Source organism: Rattus norvegicus, chromosome X (genome assembly GCF_036323735.1).
Source record: "Rattus norvegicus strain BN/NHsdMcwi chromosome X, GRCr8, whole genome shotgun sequence".
NCBI classification, from domain to species: Eukaryota; Metazoa; Chordata; class Mammalia; order Rodentia; family Muridae; genus Rattus; species Rattus norvegicus.
Genome location: NC_086039.1, coordinates 85,291,581 through 85,312,391, shown reverse-complemented (window position 1 = coordinate 85,312,391; position 20,811 = coordinate 85,291,581). Strand labels below are relative to the sequence as shown.

The 20,811-nt window shown below is 37.1% G+C and overlaps 1 pseudogene; it reads right to left on the bottom strand.

Moving 5' to 3' along the window:
- Nucleotides 1–9,493: 9,493 nt before the first annotated feature.
- Nucleotides 9,494–20,811, bottom strand: part of Actb-ps1 (actin, beta, pseudogene 1) — a 138,993-nt pseudogene continuing 127,675 nt past the window's right edge.

Genomic DNA, 20,811 nt, shown 5'->3' with positions numbered 1-20,811 from the left:
ATTGGTGGGAGAAAAGTTTTAGAGAGAAGAGGAGACCAGGGCAAGGGGAGGGGGAGCAGAGAGAACATGTTGGCACATGTTAAGGTTTCTCTCTGCACGTGTACAGGTTGTTATGACTATTCTTTTTTTTACATTAAATACACTTTATTTAAATAGCATAAAACATAGTCGACTCCATGCCAAATTCTTAATGGATGGATGTATACAGGATTTTGTGTGTCTAGATGACCAAATTATATCTTATCTAGATGGGTGGTTTATATACTTATCAATTGATTGTAAATTATTGTGTGGATGTATTGTACATTGAGTATTTAACATATAAATCTGGTTTTTGGGTTGCAGTTTGTTGGATCATTATTTTACTGGGTTGGTGGGAGTGTGAGCAGAGTCCGTGATGGAAAGCCATGCTAGGCTATAGAATGCTTTGGGCTAGCTTGGTGTGGGGTCACACTAGCACTGCCAGTGAAATGCAATGTATGTGTCAGGTGTGGTAACAAACCATCAAGGGGACAGTGTGTGAAAGCAGCTGACAGACAAACAGAGCACAAGGATCCACATGGAGTGAGAACTTGTGGAATTTTTTCTGCCCTTTTTTATTTCAGTGCAACTATTAGATATTTATGGATAATACAGAGAGCTCTACAAGCCAGCAACATACATAATCTCATAGATATCCAGTCTTGTAAATTCCCAAAACAATTAAAATATACTCAGCAGAAATTCTACAAGCCATATAACATTTTAATTACAATCCTCATGCATATTATTGGTATAGATTTGGTTGATGATTTTTATTTTATTGGCAAAACTCCTGGCTTACATGATTTTTTGTACTGGATTTAGAGTAGTATCCCATCATATTGTACTTACACTTGTTTTATTCTTAAAAGGGATGATACTGATCATATGCAAAAAGACTAATTTTCCCAAGTAAATATTACACTTGTATGGAAAGGGCAAATCTACAGGCAAAGAAAACAGCAGAGAAATGTCCTAAAGGTCACAATCGACTAGCATCCTCTGATCTGTGGGATTGATTTTCATAAGAAGGCTACTTTCTTCTCAGGAAGTGATTACAGATTCATAATAGCTTTACAAGAACAGGGAAGTCTGCATTCAGCAAGCCAAAAGTATGTGCAGTAAGGCATTTAATTCTAAGTATCACAGGTTTAAACAGTCTATTGTATGATATAAATGTTTAATTGCCAGAATTTCTCTTGAGAATAGTGTTTGTATTTGAACAGAACACTTAAAATAACAAGGTGACTATTTCTTAGAAGCAGGTTTAACAGCTCTTTCATTACTTGAATGTAATGTTGGCATTGAAATATTTCTTTGACACATACAGTGAAAGCAATCATTTTTATTTATAGTTTGTCTCAAGTATAAGCCTTAAATGACAGACAAAACACCCCAAAATGAAAATTATGTTTTTTCATTTTAACATCTCTAACTAGAGAATGGTACTCACTTACTGTGAAAATTTAGAAAAGAAATTATTCAGAATATGAAAAGCAAAGCCTTATCTAGTGCCACTAATTCAATATTTTCAATATCAATGTCTTAAGAAAGTATTTGTTACATGATAGCTATATATAAAGTAAGACAAAATTTTTTCAGGCAAAAGTTCTATGTGCTTGTCCAAACTATATTATGTCTTTCTTACTAATCGAACCCTACTTTTAGTCTGTTGGCAGGCAATATGCCCAGAGAATTTAACAATCCATTCTTTGTTTTGAGGAGCTGGTTTGTGATCTAGTTGTGACCAATCAGATACAGGTAGAAGTCCCTTGAGATTTTTATTCACAAACAAAATTTCCCTGGCTTTAAAGTTGAACATTTTCGGAATTTTCTTTTCTCCAGTTCACTTCTTCCTGCCTAGCACAAAGAGATAATTTATGCACAGATAATATATTCTAGCTCTAAGTAAGAAAGTCACACAATGAAGATGTTGGATTAAAAACAAACCTGGTTCCATACCAGTATTCTCAAGCAGCAAAATAAGTTATGAACTACATTACTTTTTAATTTTCTTGATAGCCAAGAAAAATAAACCCTTCACTTCTTATGTCATGCAGTGAGGTGCTTTTTGCTTTTCTCTTTATTTAACATGTTGGTCAAAACATTACTAATTGGTATGGTTTCATTCTTACAGCAAAACAAAAACCTACTTGTTCAATAGTGCATTGATATCCTGAAACTGCCTTTCTATTTTTAATTAGAAACTGTAAACATTGGAGGAAATATATCTGATTTCTTTGGGCTTATTTAAAAAAACAAAACAAAAAACAAGATAGCAGAAGAAAGACAGGACAGAATAGTATCATTAAGTGTCAGTTCTTCAGGATTGCAAATGATGCTATAAACTTGCTAACTACAAAGTCATTCTGGAAAAATTGTCAGCCCTAAGAAACAGAGTCATCAAAGAGCCTTTCAATTTTAGTTTCTTCTGGGGCAGCAATTACACTGCTTCTGGCAGCTTCTCTTGTTCAAATTTTATCTATTGTGTTCTATTTATATATTCACATAGTAACTGCATAGAAAGACTGAATGCATTCTGAAGCAATTTACAAAACAAACTGTAATAAAACAGAGATTAACATTGAAAACCAAAACTTGCAAAGAAAACAAATGAATCTTAACAGGAAATTTGAAATTTTCAAAATGGTTTAAAATTATTTTATGGTCAAATCATGTAATTACATTTTAATTAAAAATTTCCTATAAATATTTTGTATGTTTAATATAATTTTTGCATTGAAAATAATTTTCAATATAATTTATAAGGTATTTTGACTTAATGAAAAGATACTGCAATAACAAGGTTTATATACAAAGTTTAGTAAAAATGAGAAAAGGGTTGAGTAAATTGATTGCTTCTGTCATTGTAAAACATTAACAACTTGCTATTAAGTGGAATATTATGATGTTTATTTATGCATATATTCACATACTATTTTAGCTTTTCCAAGTTTATGCTAAAGTCCACTATTGATGAACTACCAAGGATTAAATAATTAAGGAAGACTTACAGAGATAGAGAAACTGCTTTCATACGTTTTTAGGCATGCACTTATCTCAGGACATCAATGGACAAACCAACCTCATTTAAAAGCATTTATAACCCACTCTTCCTGCCTCATTCATTTGACTGACAAATGATGGGGTTGAATGTTTGTATTTTCTAGTCACAATCAAACCACAATTTTTTTAAATATTTATTTTATATCTGTGAGTACACTGTCACTGACTTCAGACACACCAGGTTGTGAGCCACCATGTCGTTGCTCGGAATTGAACTCAAGACCTCTGGAAGAGCAGCCGGTGCTCTTAACCACTGAGCCATCTCTCCAGCCCTCAAACCACAAATTTAATCTTGCTGGTTTCTAGCTCTAGTCTAAGGCTCTTCCAAGGTGCTACTCTGAATCACTACATTAGTATAAACTCATGTGTAGATCTAAGATACTTGCCAATGGTAACAAAACAAAACAGAAAAAAAAAACCTAAAAATAAAACAAAACAAAATAAAAAAAAAAAAACACCTCTATAGCTTAGGAATGCCCAAGAGTTATAAGATCTATAGTTGTTTAAATAAATTGTATCTTGTTCATATTTTGCAGAATGTTATAATTGCTTGTTACAGTTGTCTATAAAAAACTCTCTGCCCACCTTTATCAGACCTGTGTACACTGACCCATACATGTTAAATTCCCTCTTCCCCACCTATCTTTCCTACTTGCTAAATCCTCTGTGGCACACCAAGCTGCTCTGTACAATCTGATTTCCAAGTTTACTTTCATACTCCCAGCAATTCTCAGGCTACCTTTATCAGACTTGTGGACCTTGAATGATACAGACCTACAGATCCTGAACCATACAGATCTTTGTAATCTGAGCCATAGTGACCTGCTGACCTGAAACCATACAACCCAAGTATATCCATCAGAGGCTTGCCATATCAGTATTATTGAAGTTCTCCCCTGAGTGTCTACTTTCCAAATACCTACTACAAAAGGAACATTCAGGGATGAAAGCCATCCATATGGCTAAAAGCCCTTGAACAAACACACTCAACAAAGACAGGGAATATGAATCCATCAGAGCACAGATATCCAATTAGAGAAAGACCTGTATATGTACAACACAACTGAAACATAGGAAAATGATCTTAAATATAATCTTACAAAGATTATAAAGGTATTTGAAGAGAAAACGATACTATTGCTAGGAACCAGATATACCACTCCTGGGAATATACCCAAAATATGTTCCAACATATAAAAAGGACACATGCTCCACTATGTTCGTAGCAGCCTTATTTATAAGAGCCAGAAGCTGGAAAGAACCCAGATGCCCTTAAAATGAAGAATGGATACAGAAAAGTGGTTCATCTACATAATGAAGTATACTCAGCTTTTAGAAACAATGACTTCATGAAATTCATAGGCAAATGGATGGAACTAGAAAATATCTTCTTGTGTGAGGTAATCCAAACACACACGCACACACACACACACACACACACACACACACACACACCCCATATGGTATTCACTCCCTGATAAGTGGATATTAGACCAAAGGCTTAGATTACCCAAGATACAAGCCACAGACCACATGAAGCTCAAGAATAAGGATGACCAAAGTGCTTCAGTCCTTCTTAGAAGGGGTAACAAAAATATTCACAGGAGGAATTACAGAGACAAAGTTTGGAGCTGAGAGTAAAGGAAAGGCCATCCTGAGACTGCCCTACTTGGGGATCCAGTGCATATACAACCACCAAACCCAGACAATACTGCTGATGCCAAGAAGTGCAAGCTGACAAGAGAGTGATATAGTTGTCTCCTGAGAGGGTCTGCCAGAGCATGACAAATTTATGGGCAAATGCTAGCAGCCAACCATTGAACTAGAATGGGATCCCCAGTGGAGCAGTTAGAGAAAGGATTGCAGGAGCTGAAGGGATTTGCAACCCCATAAGAACAACAATAGCAACCAGCCAGAGCTACAAGGGACTAAACCACTACCCAAAGAGTACACATGGACAGACCCATGACTCCAGCTGCATATTTAGCAGAGAATGGCCTTATTGGGCATCAATGGGAGAAGCCGTTGGTCCTGCCAAGTCTCAATTCCTCCTGTGCAGAGGAATGTCCAGGTGGGAAGAGGGAGATGGGTGGGGGAACACCCTCATTGAAGCAGCAGCAGGAGACGGGAATGAGATAGGGGGTTTATGAATGGGAAACAGAGAAAGGGGACAATATTTGATGTAAATTAAAAAGTATCCAAAAAAAGAACAAACATCACCCCCAGAATAAATATGGAAGAACAATTAAATAAATACTGAAAAATTCAAAGAAACAGGTAGATATTTTAAAGAATAAAGAAATAAATTGCTTAAAGTAATACAGGAAAATACAATTAATCAGGTGAAGGAAGTTAATAAAAGTGTTTTAGACCTGAAATGGAAATAGAAAGAATAAAGAAAACACAAAATAAAAAAAAAATCTGGAGATGGAAAACCTAGGGAAGTCATGAGGAATAACAAATCCTAGCATCGCCAAAAGAATATAGGAGATGGAAAAGAGGATTTCAGGAGTAGAAGATACAGTAGAAGAAATGATTTATTAGTCAATGAAAATTTTAAATCTAAATAACCCCTGACACAAAACATCTAAGAAATCTGTGATGCCATAAAAAAAACTGAATGTAAGAAAAATAAGAATAGAAGAAGTTGAAGAGTCCTAGCTTCAAGGCCTAGAAAATACTATCAACAATATAATGGAAGAAAACGTTGCCAATCTAAAGAAAGACAGGCCTATAAACATACAAGAAGCTTATAGAACATCAATGAAACTAGACCAGAAAAGAAAATCCTCCCACTACATAATAATCAAAACACAATTTCTATAGAACAAAGAGTATTCAAAGCTACAAGAGAAAAAAACCAGGTAACATACAAAAGAAGATATATCAGAATTTACCTGAATTCTCAACAGACTTTAGAAACCAGAAGTGTCTGATCAGTTATTTTGCAATCCCTTAAAAGCAACAGGTGCCAACACAGACTGCAATAGCCAGTAAAACTCTCAATTACTATAGATGGAGAAAAGAAGACATTTCAAGACAAATCCAAACCTAAACAATATCTATGCACAAATCCAACCTTACACAAAATACTACAAAGAAAACTTCAAATCAATGAGGATAACTACATAAAAATCACAGCAACTAAATAAAAACAAAACAAAATAAAAACCAATAAGAACTAAAACCACCTAGTAAAGAAGTAACTCAATACTGACCACCCCCCCCAAGAAAGGAAGCACACACATACCCTCAATCCTTCTCCCCCTCCTCCTCCTCCTCCTCCTCCTTCTCTCTCTCTCTCTCTCTCTCTCTCTCTCTCTCTCTCTCTCTCTCTCACACACACACACACACACACACACACACATACTACATCAACATCAAAATAATATCAAAATAATAGGAAAAAATCACCATTGGTTATTAATATCGCTCAACATCAATGAACTCAATTGTTCAATGAAAACACACAGGCTAACAGAATGGAGGTGAAAAGAGGACCCATCATTCAGTTACAAAAAAGGAAACAAACACCACAGCAATAAAGGTAGATATTTTCTCAGCATAAAGGCCTGGAGAAAAGTTTTCTAAACAAATGGACCCAAGAAAAAAGCCGGAGTAGTCATTCTCATGTGTAATAAAATAGACTTTCAACCAAAATTGATCAAAGAAGATAGGGAAGGACACATCATATTTATTAAAGGAAAAATCTACCAAGATCATATTTCAGTTATGAACATCTATGCCCCAAATAGAAGAGCAATGACATTTGTAAAAGAAATATTGCTAAAGCAGCTTAAAGTGGACCTTGAACTCCACACATTAATAATGGGAGAACTCAATATTCCATTCTCACATATTGATAGGTTGTCCAGACAAAAAAGAAACAGAAAAATAATCAAACAGATATTATGAAGCAAATGGACATAATAGACATCTGTTTAATATTTCAACCAAACACAAGAGAATATATTTTCTTCTGAGCAGTTCATGAATCCTTCTACAAAGTTTACCATATAGTCAATAATAAAGTCAAGCCTGAAGAGTTCAAACAAAAATGAAGTAATACATTGTATCTTATCAGACCACCATGGATTAAAGCTGGACTTCAACAACAATAGACATACCAAAAAACATATACACTCATAGAAATTGAACAAAAAGTTTCTCAATGGTTTCTGGACTAGGAAAGGAAGGAAGGAATGAAGGAAGGAAGGAAGGAAGGAAGGAAGAAAGAAAGAAAGAAAGAAAGAAAGAAAGAAAGAAAGAAAGAAAGAAAGAAGAAATTAAAGTAATTTTAGAATTTAAAGAAAATGGAGGCACAATGTGCTCAAAATTAAGGGACACAAAGAAAGCAGTGCTAAGAGAAATGCTCATAGCACTATGTGCTTCCATAAAGAAATTAGAATGTTCACATACCAGTAATTTAAAACTACACCAAAAATGTATAGGAAAAACAAAGAATCAAGAACACCAAAAGAGTACCAATTAGTAAGTAAAGTCAAGATTATGCAAACTATTTAAAGATCCCCATAATCCTTAAAGAAATAAAAGCAATGATTAAAGGTTTTCCAACCAGAAATAGCCAAAGACCAAATAGTTTTAATGCAGAATTCTACTAGACTTACAAAGAAGACCTACTAACAATACTAATCAAACTAATCCCCAAAATGAAAACAAAAGGAACACTGCAAAACTCATTCTTTGAAGACACGGTCCCCTGGATAGATAATCAAACAGAGATTCAACAAAGAAGAAAATTTCAGAACGGTTTCTCTTGTGAACATTGATTTAAATATACTCAATAAAATACTCACAAATCCAGGAACACATAAAATATATCATCCATCATGACCAAGTTGCCTTCATCCCAGGGATACAGGTATGGTTCAATATGTGAAAATTTATTAATATAATATATAAATAATCTTAAAGAAAAATCACATGATCATGTCAGTAGATGTTGAAAATCCCTTTGAAAATACCATACACCTTCATGGTAAATGTATTAGAGAGAGTAAGGATATAAGCCACATTTCTAAACATAATCAAAGCAGTATATAGCAAGCAGACAGCCAACATTAAACCAAAAGGAGAGAAAATCAAAGCAGTACAACTGAAATCAGGGATAAATCAAGGCTTCACAGTCTCTCCCTATCTATTCAATATAGTACTTGAAGTTCTATTGAAAGCAATAAGAGAAGTAAAGGAAATCTAGGCAGATACATATGGGAAAGGAAGACGTCAAACTATTCCTATTTGCAGATGATATGATAGTATACAAAAGCAACCCCAAGAATTATACCAGAAAACTTCTACAGTAAAAAAACAGCTCCAGCAAAGTGGATGGATAAAAAATTTACTCAAAGAAATCAGTAGCCCTCCTTTATATGAAGGATAACTCGGCCGAGAAAAAATTCTGGAAACAACTTTTTACAATTGCCATGTATAATTTAAAATATTTTAGCGTAATTCTAACCAAGCAAGTGAAAGATCTTTATGACAAGAACTTCAAACACCTGGCGAAAGAAATTGAAAACATTGCAGAAGAGAGAAAGATTGCCTATGCTCATGGATATATAGAACTAACAGAGAGAAAATGGCCATCTTTTGAAAAGCAATCTACATATTCCATGCAATAACCTTAAGAATTCCAACACAATTCTGTACTGATTTTGAAGGAATAATTCACAGTTTCATATGAAAAGACAAACAAACAAACAAGCACAAGAAACCCAAAAACAGGATACTAAAAAAAAAAAAAACAAACCAAAACAAACAAACAAACAAAAACCCTGAACAATAAAAGAACTTCAGGAGCAATCTCCATCCCTGACCTCAAGCTGTACTACAGAACGATATATTTTTCTTCACACAATGACATGTTGCTGGGGCCTAATGTTCTTACTGATCAGTAGAGAAAAAAATTGTCATTTCTTAAAGTATTGAGTACAAAAAAAACTTACATAAATTGCCAGGGGGAAGTGGTATCTGGTTCAGGAACCCTTACCAGACTTGTGAAATCCTAGAAGTCTGTTGTGGGTTAAATACCCTGAACAGATTACTATGTGGTGCTCACAGAGATCCACTAGGCTGGGGACTTTTCTTGCACAGTGTGCTCTGCCTAGCCACCAAGTGACTGAGACACATGAACTACGGATGAAATCAAGATATGCACATGGTATTAAACATAAACCAAGGGAACAGTTAACTTGAATACAAAGTCAAAAATCAGCAACAAGTTCTACAATCCAGTAATGATATCGGATACAAGCTTCAGGGACAAATTTCTTTTCAAAGGCTTATTCCATTTTCATGAGGCTAGCATGAGGTGTACATTTGCCAGGGCAAATCAAAACTTCACAATCAGCTCATGCAGCAGATACATGACACCCATTTAGCCCATCTAGAAGCATTTGCAGTAGACAGTGGAGGGGCCTGACTCATAATACTCCTGCTTGCTGATCCACATCTCCTGGAAGGTAGACAGTGAGGCCAGGATGGAGCCGCTAATCTGGAATAAGTACTTGGACTCAGGGGGAGCAATGATCTTAATCTTCATTGTGCTGGGTGCTAGGGTTGTGATCTCCTTCTGCATCCTATCAGCAGTGCCTGAATACATGGTGGTATCACCAGACAGAACTGTACTGGAATACAGGTCTATGTAAATATCCATATCACACTTCATGATGCAGATGAAGGTAGTCTCATGGATGCCACAAGACTCCATGCCCAGGAAGGAAGACTGGAAGAATGCCTCTAGACACCAGAACCACTCATTGCCAATGGTGATTACCTGCCCATCAGGCAGTTCATAACTCTTTTCCAAGGAGGAAGATGATGCAGCAGTAGCCATTCCTTGCTCAAAGTCCAGGGCAACATAGCACAGCTTCTCCTTTATGTCACAGTTTCCCTCTCCATAGTGGTGGTAAAGCTCTAGCCTTGTTCAGTCAGGATCTTCATGAGGTAGTCTTTTGTATGGCCATAAGTTTGTAGGGTCCAGGGAGTAGAAAGATGTGTTTTGAATTAGAATGACACCATACAAGCATGTTTATGAATTCATGGTTTCTAGCTAGAAAATGTCTTTGGGAAAGATTAGGAAGTGGATCTGCCTTCTTGGAATGGATGTGTCACTAGTTGTGAGTTTTGAGGTTTCAAAATTCAAGCCAGTTAGCTTGGACTAAGTTTCAAAGTCCCCGTTAGCTGTAGGTGTCTTATTCTTGTGGATCAAAATGTCAAGATGTAAATTCTCGGCTACTGCTGCATCATGCCTGTCTGCCTGATTCTATGCTCCTGTCATGTTGGCCTTGAACTCCTCTTTAGATAATGTAAGCAATAAAAAGCATTTTATAAGTTGCTTAATCATGGTGCCTTATCACAGAAAAAAAGTAAGATATATGCCACAGGTTGGAAAGCTCTTAAACACAAAATATATTTCATTCTCAGATAAGGCTGTCAGCAATAGAATTAAAAGTAATTCTCAAGTCTTATTTACGTAAGAATTAAAGCCATTCATGAAAATGAAACCATCGTAATCCAGACATTACCAAAAGATCTTAAATCTTAATAACATTATATGGATTACAATGTAAGGTATGAATTTTGTGAAGAAGCAAACATTTAATCCAAAGAATTAACCAAAGAATCCAAAGCCAGGTCTGTACAATAACTGTCACAAATCATTTCAAAGTCTTCAGACCACTTTGTATTGTAGGAACGATTAGTAATTCAGGAATGAACTGAAGGAGACTTTTATAAAAAAATCCATGTGATTGCTCAGATCTCAGTATACAACATAAGATATCGATATTTATCTTGAAAAGATGCTAAAATTTTGGAAATAAATATATTTCTCTGTTGATTGACTTATAGCTTGTATGTATAAGTAACTCATCTCAAGTGTGCAAGGTAAGTTCTTTTGCCATGTTGACTAGTATACTACTAAACAGAAAATTAAAGAAAAATAGAGAAATATAATAATAATACGACCATTCTGAGTTAGTTTAGCATAGCAGCTATTTAGAAGTGATTTTTTTATAAAGCAACTTTTTAAATTAAAATGGCTGTACAATATTCCCTAGACCAATGTTCTAGACATTGATAATATGTTTCCATTTTCTTGTTTCTGAATGTTTTTCTGTTTCAATTGTAAAATCAAACGACTCTATGCAATTATACAAATTCATAAAGGGTAAAATCAGCAGTAATTCAGTGGTTTGCTGCTGGCATTCGCCACTCTATTTGTTGTATTCCTGCTGTGTCTTTCAGGAGAGATCTACATGCGGTTCCTGTCTGCCTGCACTTCTTTGCTTCATCCATCTTGTCTAATTGGGTGGCTGTATATGTATAGGCCACATGTGGGGCAGGCTCTGAATGGGTGTTCCTTCTGCCTCTGTTTTAATCTTTGGCTCTCTATTCCCTGCCAAGGGTATTCTTCTTCCTTTTTTAAAGAAAGAGTGAAGCATTCACATTTTGATCATCCGTCTTGAGTTTCATGTGTTCTACGCATCTAGGGTAATTCAAGCATTTGGGCTAATAGCCACTTATCAATGAGTGCATACCATGTGTGTTTCTCTGTGATTGGGTTACCTCACTCAGGATGATATTTTCCAGTTCAAACCATTTGTCTATGAATTTCATAAAGTCATTGTTTTTGATAGCTGAGTAATATTCCATTGTGTAGATGTACCACATTTTCTGTATCCATTCCTCTGTTGAAGGGCATCTGGGTTCTTTCCACCTTCTGGCTATTATAAATAAGGCTGCTATGAACATAGTGGAGCACATGTCCTTTTTATATGTTGGGGCATCTTTTGGGTATATGCCAAAGAGAGGTATAGCTGGATCCTCAGGCAGTTCAATGTCCAATTTTCTGAGGAACCTCCAGACTGATTTTCAGAATGGTTGTACCAGTCTGCAATCCCACCAAAAATGGAGGAGTGTTTCTCTTTCTCCGTATCCTCGCCAGCATTTGCTGTCACCTGAGTTTTGGATATTAGCCATTCTCACTGGTGTAGGTGAAATCTCAGGGTTGTTTTGATTTGCATTTCCCTTATGACTAAAGATGTTGAACACTTCTTTAGGTGTTTCTCAGCCATTCAGCATTCCTCAGTTGTGAATTCTTTGTTTAGCTCTGAACCCTATTTTTTAATAGGGTTATTTGTCTCCCTGCAGTCTAACTTCTTGACTTCTTTGTATATTTTGGATATAAGGCCTCTATCTGTTGTAGGATTGGTAAAGATCTTTTCCCAATCTGTTGGTTGCCGTTTTGTCCTAACCACAGAGTCCTTTGCCTTACAGAAGCTTTGCAATTTTATGAGATCCCATTTGTCGATTATTGATCTTAGAGCATAAGCCATTGGTGTTTTGTTCAGGAAATTTTTTCTAGTGCCCATGTGTTCGAGATGCTGCACTAGTTTTTCTCCTATTAGTTTTAGTGTATCTGGTTTGATGTGGAGGTCCTTGATCCACTTGGACTTAAGCTTTGTACAGGGTGATAAGCATGGATCGATCTGGATTCTTCTACATGTTGACCTCCAGTTGAACCAGCACCAATTGCTGAAAATGCTATCTTTTTTCCATTGGATGGTTTGGGCTCCTTTGTTAAAAATCAAGTGCCCATAGGTGTGTGGGTTCATTTCTGGGTCTTCAATTCTGTTCCATTGGTCTATCTGTCTGTCTCTGTACCAATACCATGCCGTTTTTATCACTATTGCTTTGCAATACTGCTTGAGTTCAGGAATAGTGATTCTCCCTGAAGTCCTTTTATTGTTGAGGATAGTTTTAGCTATCCTGTTTTTTTTGTTATTCCAGATGAATTTGCAAATTGTTCTGTCTAACTCTTTGAAGAAATGGCTTGGTATTTTGATGGGGATTGCATTGAATCTGGAGATCGCTTTTGGTAAAACGGCCATTTTTACTATATTAATCCTGCCAATACATGAGCATGGGAGATCTTTCCATCTTCTGAGGTCTTCTTCAATTTCTTTCTTCAGTTTCTTGAAGTTCTTATTGTACAGATCTTTTACTTGCTTGGTTAAAGTCACACCGAGGTACTTTATATTATTTGGTTCTGTTATGAAGGGTGTCGTTTCCCTAATTTCTTTCTCGGCTTGTGTCTCTTTTGTGTAGAGGGAGGCTACTGATTTATTTGAGTTAATTTTATACCCAGTCACTTTGCTGAAGTTGTGTATCAGCTTTAGTAGTTCTCTGGTGGAAGTTTTGGGATCACTTAAATATACTATCATATCATCTGCAAAAAGTGATATTTTGACTTCTTCTTTTCCGATCTGTATCCCCTTGACTTCCTTTTGTTGTCTGATTGCTCTGGCTAGAACTTCAAGAACTATATTGAATAAGTAGGGAGAGAGTGGGCAGCCTTGTCTAGTCCCTGATTTTAGTGGGATTGCTTCAAGTTTCTCTCTATTTAGTTTAATGTTAGCAACTGGTTTGCTGTATATGGCTTTTACTATGTTTAGGTATGGGCCTTGAATTCCTATTCTTTCCAGGACTTTCATAATGAAGGGGTGTTGAATTTTGTCAAATGCTTTCTCAGCATCTAATGAAATGATCATGTGGTTTTGTTCTTTCAGTTTGTTTATATAATGGATCACGTTGATGGTTTTCCATATATTAAACCATCCCTGCATGCCTGGGATGAAGCCTACTTGATCATGGTGGATGATTGTTTTGATGTGCTCTTGGATTCGGTTTGCCAGAATTTTATTGAGTATTTTTGTGTCGATATTCATAAGGGAAATTGGTCTGAAGTTCTCTTTCTTTGTTGGGTCTTTGTGTGGTTTAGGTATAAGAGTAATTGTGGCTTCATAGAAGGAATTCGGTAGTGCTCCACTGTTTCAATTTTGTGGAATAGTTTGGATAATATTGGTATGAGGTCTTCTATGAAGGTCTGATAGAATTCTGCACTAAACCTGTCTGAACCTGGGCTCTTTCTGGTTCGGAGACCTTTAATGACTGCTTCTATTTCCTTAGGAGTTATGGGGTTGTTTAACTGGTTTATCTGTTACTGATTTAAGTTCGGTACCTGGTATCTGTCTAGGAAATTGTCCATTTCCTGCAGATTTTCAAGTTTTGTTGAATATAGTCTTTTATAGTAAGGTCTGATGATTTTTTTGAATTTCCTCTGAATCTGTAGTTATGTCTCCCTTTTTATTTCTGATTTTGTTAATTTGGACACACTCTCTGGGTCCTCTCGTTAATCTGGCTAATGGTTTATCTATCTTGTTGATTTTCTCAAAGAACCAACTTTTGGTTCTGTTGATTCTTTCTATGGTCTTTTTTTTTTTTCTACTTGGTTGATTTCAGCTCTGAGTTTGATTATTTCCTGCCTTCTGCTCCTCCTGGATGTATTTGCGTCTTTTTGTTCTAGAGCTTTTAGGTGTGGTGTCAAGCTGCTGACATATGCTCTCTCCTGTTTCTTTCTGCAGGCACTCAGAGCTATGAGTTTTCCTCTTAGCACAGCTTTCATTGTGTCCCATAAGTTTGGGTATGTTGTACCTTCATTTTCATTAAATTCTTAAAAGTCTTTAATTTCTTTCTTTATTTCTTCCTTGACCAGGTTATCATTGAGTAGAGCATTGTTCAACTTCCACGTATATGTGGGTGTTTTTCCCTTATTGTTATTGAAGACCAGCTTTAGGCCGTGGTGGTCTGATAGCACGCATGGGGTTATTTCTATCTTTCTGTACCTGTTGAGCCCCGTTTTTTGACCAAGTATATGGTCAATTTTGGAGAAAGTTCCATGAGGAGCTGACAAGAAGGTATATCCTTTTGCTTTAGGATAGAATGTTCTATAAATATCCGTTAAGTCCATTGGGCTCATGACTTCTCTTAGTCTGTCTATGTCTCTGTTTAATTTCTGTTTCCATGATATGTCCATTGATGAGAGTGGGGTGTTGAAATCTCCTACTATTATTGTGTGAGGTGCCATGTGTGTTTTGAGCTTTAGTAAGGTTTCTTTTACGTATGTAGGTGCCCTTGTATTTGGGGCATAGATATTTAGGATTGAGAGTTCATCTTGGTTGATTTTTCCTTTGATGAATATGAAGTGTCCTTCCTTATCTTTTTTGATGACTTTTAGTTGAAAATTGATTTTATTTGATATTAGAATGGCTATTCCAGCTTACTTCTTCTGACCATTTGCTTGGAAAGTTGTTTTCCAGCCTTTCACTCTGAGGTAGTGTCTGTCTTTGTCTCTGAGGTGTGTTTCCTGTAGGCAGCAGAATGCAGCGTCCTCGTTGCCTATCCATTTTGTTAATCTATGTCTTTTTATTGGGGAGTTGAGTCCATTGATGTTGAGAGATATTAAGGAATAGTGATTATTGCTTCCTGTTATATTCATATTTGGATATGAGGTTATGTTTGTGTGCTTTTTTTCTCTTTGACCCCCATTGAAGGAATCAGAAAAAGAACTGGAAGAGCTTGAAGGGGCTTGAGACCCCATATGAACAATAATGCCAAGCAACCAGAGCTTCCAGGGACTAAGCCACTGCCTAAAGACTGTACATGGACTGACCCTGGACTCTGACCTCATAGGTAGCAATGAATATCCTAGTAAGATCACCAGTGTAAGGTGAAGCCCTGGGTCCTGCTAAGACTGAACGTGATTGTTGGGGGGACAGGGGCAATGGGGGGAGGATGGGGAGGGGAACACCCATAAACAAGGGGAGGGGGAGGGAAGGGGTTAGGGGGATGTTGGCCTCTAAACCGGGAAAGGGAATAACACTCGAAATGTAAATAAGAAATACTCAAGTTAAAAAAAATAAATTAATTAATTAAAAAAATCAGCAGTAATTTCAGTACAATTCTCTCAACACATTTTGATAAATAAAGTGCCTCAAAAAATATATTGGTTGACAGGCTAAGTTTTAAAGCAATCAGTTTATAATTGCCAAACAATGCTGAGTATTTGATCATCATTTTTATTACAATGTATTCAATCTAATTGAGACTTAATTAAGAAGTCCACTTTAATGAAACATTTCCCAAGTTACTGAATTAATACTAATTAACAACAATGATCACTGTTTAATTGGGATGGTAATTCTGCTTAATTGGGATGGCTAGTAATGATTAAATGGTGCTCAAAAAGGAATATCCCAGCTTGGTTTAAAGGCTAATTATACTTTGTTTCCCCTTTAAAGACCTTTCTCAAAGTACTGCTAACTAAGAGCCAGGAAAAAAAGTTAAACAGCCCTCCCACTCCTCTTAATATAATAGAATAGTTTAAAAACCATTATTTGACATCTTTTCAAGCACTGTATAATTGTGTTCTTTAGGAGTTAATCTTGCAAGAGCACAACTTTAGCAAACTACACTCTTCACAATATAGAAAACTAAATCTCTCTCTCTCTCTCTCTCTCTCTCTGTGTGTGTGTGTGTGTGTGTGTATGTGTGTGTGTGTGTAAGGATCTAAAAACTAATACAAAACATATATCTACTTAGCTGTGATCACACTTGAATCTAGTACCATCAGTACATAGAGGCTAGAACCTTGCCACAAGTTCAAAAAGCAGCTTGATATAACAGGGAGCTTCCTGACTGCAGAAAAAGAATAAAGAAGGTTCGCCTAAGTAAACTTTGCTAAAATTATTAGAGGACACACAGGTATACATCAATTAATATTAAAAACAAAATATAAAATTAAATGCTTAGGTAGTCGACATTAAATTATTATAATAATATAGAGGAAGAAGTTGTTTTCCTATAGAAAATGGTGTACTTTAAAAAATAGATTGAATGTAGAAACTAAATTGGAGAAGAGAATTACACAAAGGAAGAAAGTATGCTAATTTTGATCAAGAAGAAACAGAGTAATCATGTGTCAGAGTTTTTGACTGTGGGATGGCAAGCCCATCCCTCACCTGATGCCCTGCCCCTCTACTGCAGTTCCCTCTCCCTAGTGTAGGGCATTTCATTGATGTTCCCTCCCTTGTGTCCTGAAAGTTTCTTACCTCCCAAGTCCCTGATACATACTAAAGGGTGCCCCCTCCAACCACCTACCTCCACAGGTTGCCTGTTTCCATTCTTTCTATTAGCCCTCAGGGCTTCAGACCATTTGTCCTACCCAATACCTTGTCAAGTTTCCCTCTTCCACTCCCTGTCTCCTTTCTCACCCAAGACCCTCCCTCCATCCCCTATCCTGGGATTGCATTCTTCTCCTTCCCAAGTGGGATTGAGGCATACTCACTTGGGTCCTTCTGCTTGTTAACCTTTTTGAGTACAGAGGACTGTATCCAGAGTATTCTGTATATTTTTGACTAATATTCACTATTAGTGTGTACATACCCTGCATGTCCTTTTGGGTCTGAGTTATCTCACTGAGGATGATATTTTCTAGTTCCATCCTTTTGCCTGCAAAAGGCGGGATTCCTTCATTTTTAATAGCTGAGTAGAATTCTATTGAGTAAATGAACCACATTTTCTTTATCCATTCTTCTGTTGAAGAACATCTGGGTTGTTTCCAGCTTCTGGTTATCACAAACAAGGCCACTGTGAACATAGCAGAATACCTGCCCCTATGGCATGGTAGGGTATCTTTTGGGTATATACTCAAGAGTGGTATAACTGGATTTTCAGGTAGATATATTTCCAATTTTCTGAATCATCTCCAGATTAATTTCCACAGTGGTTTGCAATTCCACCAGCAATGGAGGAATGTTTATCTATCTCCATATCCTCGCCAACATATGCTGTCCCCTGAGGTTTTGATCTCAGCCATTCTGATTGGTGTAAGGTGGTATTTCAGGGTTGCTTTGATTTGCATTTCCCTGAGGAAAGAACTTTAAACATTTCTTTAAGGGGTATCTCTGACCTATAATTGTTCCTGTTTGAAAAAACTGCAAGGACAAAACTGAAGGAGAAGGTGAGGAAAAGGAGGTACAAAGACAGGCCAAAAATGGAATCAAGCTCACTGGAGTGCCCAAGTCCTGACACTATTACTGAGGAGTACTGACAAAAAGGGGTCTAATCAATCATGACTGCCCTCCAAAAGGTCCAACAATCAGCTGAAAGAGTCACATTCAGATATTTGCACCCAACCAATGAACAGAAGCTGTTGAGCCCTGTGGTTGAATTAGGGAAAATCTGGAAGAAGCTGAGGAGAAGAGTGATCCTATAAGAGGACCAACAGTCTCAACTAACCTGGAACTCCAAAATCTCTCTGACACTAAACCACCAATAAGGTAGCTTATATGTGGTCCCCAATATAGATGACTGCCAGGTCTGGATTCAGTAAGAGAAGATGAACCTAACCCTCAAGAGACTGGAGGCCCCAGGGAGGGAGAAGATCTGCTGGGGTAGCGGGTCAGGATGGGAACATCTTTTTGGTGAGGGGGGTGGGGTGGATGGAAATATGGGATGTGGAACACTCATTGGGTAGACCAGGAGTGGGATAAAATCTGAAGTGTAAAAACATTAAATCAAATAAAAAAAGAAACAATAAATTTTATGATAGCAAACACACTTCAAAAAATAAAATAATAAACAACAGCATCATTGATTGAGCATAATAGTGTACAAGGGAAGCTGAAGCAAGTATGTCTCCATGAATTCAAAGTCAGCCTGGTTAACAAAGTGAGTTATGTGCCAATGAGCACTATACAGAAGACCCTGTATGAAAACTAAACAGAACAATAACAACACAAAAATAAGTAACTGAAACTCGAAGTAGCAAAGACAAGGATAGAAGGAACTATCTGAAGAAATCCAAAGACATGAATAATTGAGACAAACATGTTTGTCTAAGATTTAGACCAGGTCAACTAGAATATATTGGACAACCCAGTTAATAATGTTTGTCAATTTTAGGTAAAAATACAAGAAAGATATTTGTATAAAATAAGATCTTTCTTTCCAGTACAGTCATATTTCTTATCACACAAACTCTAGCTTGAGAAAGACCCATTGATCATTCCTACAGATCACACAAACTCTAGCTTGAGAAAGACCCATTGATCATTCCTACAGCAATTTTTACATTAATACTATCAATTAAGATTTTATGTACCTGAGAGGCTCTGCCTGAGCCTGACAAATACAGAGGGAGATGCTTGCAGCTAACCATGGAATTGAGGATGAGTTAGAGGAAGGACTGAAGGAGTTGAAGAAGTTTTCAACCCCATAAGAAAAAGTCAGTGCGGGGAAGGGGGGAGGGAGTGGGTTGGTGGTTGGGGAAGCATCCTCATAGAAGCTGGGGGAAGAGCAATGGGATAGCTGGTTTCCAGAGGGGAAACCAGGAAAAAGGATAACGGTTAAAATTATATTATATTCCTTTTCTTCTGGACAAAACAAGGAAGAAAACAGGAATGATTCTAGTAAAGAATTTTAATTAGTGCATTGTGGCATATTTTGAATTTGATAAAGTTCAAATCTTTAAAATATCTTTAAAACATTCTTTATGTATATAAATGAACAGGGGCATACATGTCTATGAACAGGCAGGTAGAGTTCATAAACTGATATTATAATGTCTTCCTCAGACAGATAAATGTTCCTTCATACTTCCTGGAGACAGGGTCTCAGCAAACATGGCTAAGCAATGAGTTAGGGAAGCTGGTCAATGGACAACCATGCCTGGCTTTTTTTTACTGGTTGTTTTAATTATTTGCATTTTAAATATAATCCCCCTTTAGAGTTCCCCCCTCCCCGCACACCCCCTACCATTCCCATTTCCCTCTCCCCTTCTTCTATGAGGATGCTCCCCACCCACCCACCAACTCCCACCTTACCACCCTAGCATTATCCTGTGCTGGGGCATCAAGCCTTCAAGCCTTCACCGGACCAATGGCCTCCCCTCCCATTGATGCCTGACGAGGCCATCCTCTGCTACATATGCAGCTAGAGCTATGGGTCCTTCCATATGTACTCATTGGTTGGTGGTTTGGTCTTGTGAGCTTTTTGGGTCTGGTTGATTGATATTGTTGTTCTTCCTATAGAATTGCCAACTCCTTCAGCACCTTCGGGTAACCATGCTCAGTACAATGGTTGGATGTGAGCATCCACATCTGTATTTGTCAGACTCTGACAGAGCCTCTCAGGAGACAGCTATATCAGGCTCCTGTCAGGAAACACTTCTTGGCATCAGCAATAGTGTCTCAGATTAGTGTCTGTATATGGGATGGATCCCCAGAAGGGGCAGTATCTGGATGACATTTCCTTCAGTCTCTACTCTATTCTTTGTCCTTGTTTTTCTATTAAAGACAGGAGCAATTCTGGATTAATATTTTTGAGACTGCTGAGTGAAGCAATTCCTCAACTGAAGGCCATGCCTAACACCCTTGATATGGTCTACACAGGTTCATTCTCCCCTTTGCTGGATATTTTAGCTAATGTCATCTCCTTTGGGTCCTGTAGACTCTTACTTTGCTGGCCCCTTGGACTTTCTGGTGGCTACTCTCAGTTCCCCATCCTGAATTGCTATACATCTCTGTTAAAATTTCCTGACCCTCTGTATATCTCACCTGTCTCCTCCCACATCTGATCCTGCCCACTTTTCCCATTCCCACTCCTGTCTTCCTCCCAAGCCCCTCCCTCCCAAATCCCAAGGGGCATTATTTTATTCCCCCTTATATGTAGGACTGAAATATCCACATTTTGCCCTTTCTTTTCCTTGAGTTTTATATGGCTTTTTTTTCTCACATGAGTTCTGGGAGTCAAAACTCAGGTTGTCAAATCTGTGTAAAAATCGTTTGCTCAACTGAGCTA